Source organism: Pimephales promelas, chromosome 20, assembly GCF_988280905.1.
Source record: "Pimephales promelas chromosome 20, fPimPro1.hap1.1, whole genome shotgun sequence".
NCBI lineage: Eukaryota > Metazoa > Chordata > Actinopteri > Cypriniformes > Leuciscidae > Pimephales > Pimephales promelas.
In genome coordinates this window covers 4,778,358-4,787,995 of record NC_142788.1, presented here as the reverse complement: position 1 = coordinate 4,787,995, position 9,638 = coordinate 4,778,358, and the positions used below count along the sequence as shown (strand labels likewise).

The window sequence follows — 9,638 nt, the reverse complement described above, 5'->3', positions numbered from 1 at the left end:
TTGATGATGTTAGACAGTGGCCTCCAGTCACAGATGAAGGTACAAACGATCTTACAGATTATTTATGAAAATAGCTTGACAAGCTAGCTAGGCTAACGTTTGCTAACGAGGAAACTATAAAAAGATCTGTCCATTTGGCAACAATAAATAAATAAATAAATGAAATCAAATAAACAAATTCATGTTTTTCATTTGTGTCCATTATTTATCTCATTTTCACATTGCAACGGGCAAGGGTAAGGTAATGTTACAGCTAGAAAGTATACATAATATCGACCAATTAGTGTTTTTAAACCATGGAAAGAGGTCAATATTACAGCAGGAGAACAATTATGTCACATAACGTTACATTCAGCTCAGGAAAGCCATTTAATGACCATAGCATGTTAATTGAATAGAAAAAATAACAAGAGAGGAGATTTTGCTGATCACTATATCACATATTTATTATATTGTTTTACTTATGTCATTAAATAATTGTTATTATATGCGAATGTCCACGTCTTGTACTCGCCCAGGAAATCTGTGTAAACCGTACGGCTCCAGACAGGGGCAGTCCACCCGGGGTATTCACAATGTTTTCTCGTCAAAATTGAAATTTTACTGCCACCATGGAAACAATTTATAACGGAAACCGTTTACCCACTCGACATTATACAAGGGGTAACGTTGTAACGTTAGTGACAGTCGTAAATCGCGGGCTGTTTATTCTAGTGGACGCAAGTTGCAACTAAAACAATAGGAGGCAATGGCGCATCGCTACCCAGCAACAGCTCAGTAATGGCGCCCGCTTACTTCCGGTAGTTTCGCCGGATTCGTCTATAGAATATATAGGATTAAAAGGGTTTATTTCTCCACCTAAGCAAGAATTAAGTTAAAGTCACAAGTCTCTGCACATTCCTTTTGGGGTCGCATGAAGTCTTATGAGTCTTAAGGTGTCCTGTAACAAGACACCAGGTTCTGCCAGTGTGTTAGCTTCATTTGGGATGTTAGTTTTGGGGAAAGTTTCATAGACCATTGTTGGGAGAGTGAGTTTGCTTGATTATTCATTAAATATAATGCATATTTTGTTTGTGTCTGATTGGTCCAGATAATACAAAGTGTTGGAAGCAGGAAACATGTCCAGGTGTAAAGATCTCAGTGCCTTTAACAAGAGTGACCCAACCATAGTCAGTAAAAGAAATGGACACAGCGACCCCGTTGATTTCAACGGAGAGAGTTGAAGCTCAACATGGGAACTCACTTCCTGATAGCCAAGCGTTCTACGCCGGCTCAAACTGAGCTTGACGACGTAGATGTCACGCGAGCAAACTGACTGACAGTTGTAAATCTTTTAGTAGCTGTGCCAAGACAAATTTTAATCGTGCACAGAGACGGCGAAGCGCGACCTGGAACAACTTTTGGTAAGTATTCTGATTAATTATTTTGTCATTTTGCTTCTATCTATGCCATGGGTTGACTTTAGACGGTAAAAAATTGCCTGCAAGGCTGTGCTTCTCCTCCTGTCTATACGATATCTTCTCTACTGTGCGACGAACAGTCGAGTGGTTATGACGCAATTTTTAGCCTATTTTTACAAGAACGGCCTCTATGGGGTCATAACGTAACATACAAAGTAATGGAGCCTTTTATACATTGTCGTGTTTCTTTAGAAATAAATAAAGATGTAAAGTTATTCGCTGTCAAAGTGACGCCAAAATGAATGGGAGTCAATAGGATGCTAACAGCAGGTGATAGCCCGCTACAATGGCGGCCCCCGGAGGCAGCTTCAACTGCTAAATAGTGGCTAAATAGTTCAACCAGGGGCTAAATAGCGATGGCTTCACAAGTGTGTCATAGCATCTCCAAAACAGCAAGTCTTGTGGGCTGTTCCCGCTATGCAGAGGTTAAACCTACCAAAAGTGGGTGCCAAAAGTCATGGGCACCCATGGCTATGGGGAGCGAATCCAGGAAGAACCATGGTGTCGGCCCAGATTCGGCCCACATCTGGCACACATTGAATCCACATTCAATGAAGAAACCAGAAACGCAGAGTGTATCACAGTTTGCTAGAGTGCACATGACCCCTGCACATGAACAAAAGTGTCTACAACGGTCATTTGAGCATCAGAACTAGACCATGGTGTACTGGAAGAAGGTGGTCTGATGGATTGCGTTTTCTTTTACATCATGTGGCTGTTTACCTGGAGAAGTAATGGCAGCAGGTGCACTATGGCAAGAAGGCAGGCTGGTGGAGGGAGTGTGAAGCTCTGGTCAATGTTCGGTTTGGAAACCGGCCATTCATGTATACGTCAATTATACATGTGCCACCGACCTAAACACTGTTGCAGACCTGGCTCACTGTTTCATGACACTGGTGTGCCCTGGTGGAAGTGGCCTCTTTCACTTTCACTCAAAACCACTTCTCAAAAAGAATAACTTAGACTCCTCTATATCAAGCAACTATAGGCCGATTTCAAACCTACTGTTCATTGGCAAAATTATTGATTTTTTTTAATCAATTAACATCTTTTTTAACTTGTAACTATTGTTTAGACAATTTTCTGTCAGGTTTCCGGACCCACCATAGCACAGAAACAGAAACACGAAGTGGAACGCCGTCCACAACAAAAACAAAGCGGTCCACTCCATACTACTTGTGTCCCAACAAAAACAGCATAGGGTCAATAAATTTCTTCTCACTCTTTCAAGCCGTCTCTATTTCATTCAAGAAATTGAATAAATAAAAGCAAACGATGAACAAAACATAAACATTAACATTAAACCTGTGCCACGCTGCATGAGCATGCGCCCTGTATTCAGCACAAACTCTGCTACAATAATATGTTAGCAGCATGTATGTAAAAGTTTGTAGTTTTGAGAAAATGAAAAAACAAACAAAAATTGTCACTGAAATAAGGTCATGAAACCCATACTATTTCATTTGAAACCGTAAAATGTAAATTTAAAGAATGCAATGCCATTTTACATATTGCATTGTCATTTTGCATATTACATTTCAAATTGAATATTGCTACCCATATGCTTCCATAATACTGTTTATTTCTACACTAAACTTTTAGGTAACACTTTATAATAACTGCACCCTATTAATCATTTCTTAAGCATGAGTAAACAGTTAATTCATCATTTATAAAGCATTAATAGACATTAATAAATACAGCTATAAATGTTTTTTTCTTGATTTATAAGCATATCTATAATGCGTTTAATAATTGTATTTTCGAACTTTGTTAATGATCAATTAATAATTTCTAAATGAAGTATAGCATTATTTACAAACCAGTTATTTAAGAGTTGTCAGTCATTCATAAGATCACATATAAGTGTAAGTAAATGTAGTAAACACAGGTAGTTATAAAGCGTTTAGTAGTGGTCAGTTAACTATGTGTGTGAGCTAATCTAAAGTGAGGACAATTCATGCCTTGTAAAGCATTTATAAAGGAGATTTAAAGGCCATCATATGGAGAAAATTGAAGTCCATTATATGGAGAAAAATGCTGGAATGTTTTCATCATAAACCTTCATTTCTTTTCAAATGAAGAAAGAAAGACATGGACATCTTGGATGACATGGGGGTGAGTAAAATTATAACTACTCCTTTAATTAGGACTTTAAGTAGATTTAATTTATATATAATTTCATAATTACATCTATTGAAATACAGTTAAAGTATACTGCTTACATTAATACAAAGTGCATATTTAAAAGCGTGTTTAAGTGTGTTAAGGAAACAGTAATGAGTGTACTCCCTTTAAGTGCACTTAAGTAGGTTTTTATTTCATTCATATATTTTCTTTGAAAACTGTTTTATTTTAAAAGACATTCTTTTAAGATTCTTTTAAAGGTACCATCTTGCACATAAAGTCAAATCATATTCCATATTCCATACCAGATGGGGGCAGTATACCTCTAGAGAGTGAGTTGTGCCGCGGCCGCGCGCACTCTCACATCTTCAAACAACACAAGCGAGCGCTGTCTTTGGCGCTGTTTTGCTCTCTCTCTTTCTCGCGCATATTATGCAAATCATTTGGCGCGATATTAAAAGGTTGGAAGACCGCAGTTTCACGTGGAGCATTTGGAGATTTTTAGAGATCAGAGACTCAATGAACAACATCTCAACACTAAATGATGAAGACCGACTCATAGACGCCTGTCTCAAAAACAAGCTGACAGTGCATTTCGACGATATGGGAAAATAAAAGCCTGGGCTATTATTTTAAGATTACGGTATTTGTTTTTTTTCATATTACACTTTTATTGTTAGTTTGAATTAATTTGACAGACAGCATTCGCTGATGTTGATCCATTCAGAGCTGCTGACTCAAGCAGGTTAGTTAAGCTCTCAGATTCTGTCAATTTTATTACGCAATTCAAACAATAATACCGTTTGGCGCTTGTACGTGTTACACCCCAGATCCCTAGCGCACATGAACCGATCATCTCTACTAGCTAATAAACATGAACACTGTTGAAAGATACAGTATGCTACAACTTACCAAAATGTATTCCTCATGCATAATATCGACCAATCATTTTTTAAACTGTTCCCTGAACTGAAATGTAGTAGTGGACCGTATTTCCACACGATTGACATCAGGTTCAAGTACACACACAAGCCGCGCGAGTTACTCGTGTACTGCAGTTTGGCTGGTGGTTATGTTGCCCGCCCGCATACCGCCTCCCATGGCCGATACTGGTATTACGACACTAGCATGCTAATTTAGGTTTATATCTCGGCAGCACTATAACTTGTCAGTTTTTTAATGACATCATTGCACTTATTTCTTCTCATTCTTTTGATGCGTGTAGCTCATTTTTTGGATATTTTTACCTCAATTATTACATATGGCACGTTTAAGTACACCTTTTCAGTACATTAAGACACACTTCGCACTTCACAAGAGTTACTGTTGAGTGGTTAATGTAACCTCAAGGCTTCTGGCTGAATCACCAGGTAGAGGAATTGATGGAGAGTTTCTGAGATGATAATCAATGATCAGAGCTCATGTTCCCCCAGGATTATTCTGTCTCTAGTAAATGTAATTCCTGGTAGAGATGTGTTTGGCAGAGTTTTAAGTACTGGCCCACAGCCCGTATATTTAGCTGGCTATTGTTGTAGTTGCAAAGCGGTCAGTGTGGTGTTGTTGTGGCCCTCGTGAAAACTCCTGTTGTTTATCCTGTGAGTGTGTCAGAGGGGGGCTTCCTGTGTGTATGTGTGTGTGTGTTGTGGCCCGCCTGATCCTGTTTTTCTTGAGCAGATGTGTCATGTTCAAACTCTGATAACATCTTTCATACAGATCTCCAACAGAAGGAATTCGGTTTTTCAGTATAACTCGCAGTTTTTCATTTCAGAGTTTCCACATTAGATTACAGATCTTTAAGTAAAACCTTTTTTCAACGAGCCGTAAAGAGTGTTTAAAGATGAGTGTGACCGTCTCCTGTTGTTTGTTGTCCTCAGAGATTCGGTTCACCCCAGACCCCCCCTCCCCCCCGGGCATCAGGTGGAAGGAAGTTCGTCATGACAACAAAGTCACATGGCTGGGGTCGTGGACGGAGAACGTCCAGGGCTCCATCAAATACATCATTCTCAACCCCAGCTCCAGAATCAAGGTCCGAAACGGCTTTTCACTTCAGACAGGGGTTTGGTTTTTCACACAACACTTAAAGGGATACTCCACTTTTTTGGAAATAGGCTCATTTTACAACTGCCTCAGAGTTAAACAGTTGAGTTTTACCGTTTTAGAATCCATTCACCCAATTTTCTTCAGTAACCAGACCGTTTCTGGTCCCATTGACTTCCATAGGAGGAAAAAAATATGCTATGGAAGTCAATGGGACCAGAAACTGTCCGGTTTCACAGCATGACAAGTGCCACATCAAGACTGAAGTGTTATCCCTCTATCTCTCTGCAACACCTCACGTTTAAAACTTCTTGAAAAAAGCAATGTAACTGATGTCAGTAATCTCATATATATATATATATATATATATATATATATATATATATATATATATATATATATATATATATATATATATAGTATATTGGTCAGATACTTATATGTAATAGAGGGTGTGTGCGAGTGATTGTGGTTACACACACTGATTGGCAAAAACCCAAAACACATCTAAAATAAGAAAGAGGTTTGCGATTGACTGCACAAACAGATTTGAAAAGAAATCTGACGTATACTAATAATATACATTAATAATTGCAATAATTAAATTGCAAATTTGCTTTATGCATTTCCCCGGCGTAAGTTCTGTATAGTTTTAAAACATATGCAATACAATGATGATTGAGAGATGAACAAATTCAAGTTTTGGTCATGTTGATAATTTAGAGGCCATAGAAATGAATGTATCAAATATGATACTGTAGGTTTATGGGGTCAATGTGACATGCGCTCAGACATCAATTCTGAATAAACATCTCCAGGAGTTGATGGATGGGTTGACGGCGAAAATGTTTCCATGACCCTCCAACAGCAACTCAAAGAACTGACCAGCCGTGAGTCTCTCCTCTTTTCTAAACTCAAAACTTAAAGTAAACTTAAACTTGTTACAGCTGATGAGTTCATCCCTGAGAAGATCCTCTCGTGTAACAGAGCGAGCCGAGCCGTGGCGCTTCTCTGTAACCACCAGAGGGCGCCACCCAAAACCTTTGAGAAATCCATGCAGAATTTGCAGATCAAGGTGAGAGGGATTCAAAATCACGAGTAATGTGAGTTTGGGACTGTTTTGTCCGTCATCAGTTAAGGGAAACCTTTTGTGCAACGGTATCATATTCTGTAGATAGACAAGAAAAAGAAACAGCTCTCTGCTGCCAAGAAGGAGTATATAAAGCAGCCAAAGCTGACGCCAAGACGCTTCACGATGAGAAAAGTAAAAAGTAAGCTTGCAGGTAATAAACAGTGTGTAATGTTATATCAGAGCCATGATAAACACGTGTGTGTGTGTGTGTGTTCTTCTTCGAGGGCGGTGGAGATGAAGAAGAAAGCAGTGGAGAGGAGTGGAGACCGCGAGGAGAACAAACAGATCGCATTAGGCCCGTCTAAACTCAACTACATGGACCCACGCATATCAGTCGCCTGGTAAGAGCAAGAGTCTCTGTGTGTCTTCATATATAGTGACTTCACCAAGTAGGACTGGATTCTAGTACTCTTACTTCAGTGTTTGTAGTGTTGATGCTTATGTCGAGTCCTTTCGAGGGGAAAAACATGCAGGCAGGAACAATGGGCTCTGGCAGTTTTCCTCTTGTTTGTGATGTCCATGGATGGGAAACGGTGGCGGTTTAGGCCCAAGAAGGGTTGACCTTTACCCATACTAAATGTGAAAGAGATTTTCTTGTTTACAAATTTCGTCCGTCCACAGGTGCAAAAAATGGAGAGTCTCCGTTGAGAAGATCTACAACAAAACACAGCGAGGGAAGTTCGCCTGGGCTATCGACATGGCAGATGAGGACTTTGAGTTTTAGGGGGGGTTTTTATATTGTTGATCAATTGTCTATAAAAAGTGTTTATCACGATTGAATCATATTTTTTCTTGTGATTTGATCAGTTAAAGGGATAGTTCACCCCAAAATGAAAACAAGTAATTACTCTCCCTCGTGTTGTTCAAACCCCTCAAGACTTTCGTTCATCTTCAGAACACAAATGAAGATATTTTTGATGAAATCTAAGAGCTGGATCACTCCTCCATAGGCTCGCCGGCCCATAAAAATTATTAAAGGGGTTTTCCTGCTTTTTTTCTTTGCATGATTGTGTTTATGGGGTGCAATATAAAATGTTTTCGTGGTTTTTCTTTTTTAAAAAGTCCTATTTTTCATAAATTTCACCTTTATTGTCAGCCGCTTTCTCTTCTATCCTTTAAATGACCGGTCGACTTCCTGAGTCTATGAAACCACTCCCTTAGAAACAGGAGGTGGGCTCAGATTGGTTAGTTTGGCCCGGTGTGTTGTGATTGGCTAAACTTTAGCTCACGTTGTCCGGAAGGTTAACGCCCATTACCTTTATGGGCGAAACGTGCATGTCCTCCAGTCCAGATGTAAATAATGGTGTCGATGAAGAGAGGCATGCAGAACCTCCCTAAAGACGGCTCTTACAAAACGTTTCCGAATGGTAATTTGCCTATATTTTTTTTACTTTATACACGTTTTACACAATAGCATTGAACTGACTGGCTACTAACGTTATATACACAAACAGTGTTGGCATTGATTGATGTTCTTGACCAAATTGAAAATAACGTCATAAAGTATATATATACACATGAAAAATACATTTACAACATTAGTACTTATACAAAATTCAGGTCCATAATGTTTGTACGCGTTTGTCGTAGACACACAATAGCATAACTAGTAGCCTTTAGTGGCTATAAAGCCAGCGCTGGCATTTGAAAAAAATAAAACACAAGGCTACGTCTGGAATTATACATGCAAATCCATTTAAAATGATTAAGTGTTAGCCTACTTACAGGTTGTGGCCCGACAACTGCTGCCTCTGGTTTTAAAGTTGGAACTGCTTCATGTTTTAGTAACAGTTTCTTGTTGAATCCGGTGTTGGAGATTCTGGAAGCTGTCTTCCGTAAAATGCGCAGCACAGAGAGCTAGATTATGATCGTCACTTTCAGGAACATAATCCAACATAAATTGTTTCCATTGTTGACGAAGTACAGCGTCCGTGGGAAGCTCGAACACAGAAGACCTGACAGCTGGTGAACACAACACACTCGACGAGCCGCAGAAATATGGCCATGCCCTTTTTTGCATATTCCGGAGAGAGGGGTTGATGCAAATGTTTGGGTTAGTGACGTCTAAAACCCAGCTGTAGTCCCAATCCAGTCGTTTTTGTAGGCAATATACCTGATTTTAAAAAGACGATATCTCTGCTTACATTGAACTTTCAGCACTGCAACTTTACAGATACTGTTCATGCACCATCAGCAACATGACACACTTTTAAAATGAAAAAAGTGAAATTGCAATTAAGACATCTTTAAAGACATCATTAAAATAGTCCAAGTGACTACAGTGGCTCAAAGTTTATTAAAGGGATAGTTCACTTTGAAATTAATTTTTGATATGTTTCTCAAGGGCATCCAAGATGTAGGTGTCTTTGTTTCCACAGTATTTTGACATTTTTCGGTCAAACCGTTCTTGTCTGTCAGTCATATAATGCAGGTTTAGGGGGTCCACGTCAAAGAGCATGCACAGAGAAGTCCAGATTAAACATGATTTAATGACTCATGAATGTAAGTACACACTGATGGCCTAAGACACGAAACGAGCGGTTTGTGTGAGAAAACGAACAGTATTTATATAGTTTTTACCTCGTGTAAACAGCCGTCGAACTGATCTGAATCAGATGTCCAACTGAACCGAACTGAACCGTCTCCAGACGTCCCAGATAGCAAACTGACATTGAATCAACATGGGAAAACGACATCGAAACAACGTTGATCTGGCATTGTTTTGCTCATCGAATTAACGTTGAATCAACGTCAGACGCGTCATTCTTCAAAACTAACGGAAAGTCAACATGAAATCAACGTTGTTTCAACGTTAGGAAAGCAAACCAACTGCAAACCAATTACCAATTTTCATTTAGCTTTGAAGAATGGCGCGTCTGATG

The 9,638-nt window shown here is 39.2% G+C and overlaps 1 long non-coding RNA gene across 1 annotated transcript; it reads left to right on the top strand.

Moving 5' to 3' along the window:
* Positions 1-6,292: 6,292 nt before the first annotated feature.
* LOC148970522 (uncharacterized) lies at positions 6,293-8,366 on the top strand. Its single transcript, XR_016148045.1, has 3 exons — positions 6,293-6,895; positions 6,981-7,097; positions 7,378-8,366. It is a non-coding gene; the product is annotated as an uncharacterized LOC148970522 (long non-coding RNA).
* Positions 8,367-9,638: the final 1,272 nt, after the last annotated feature.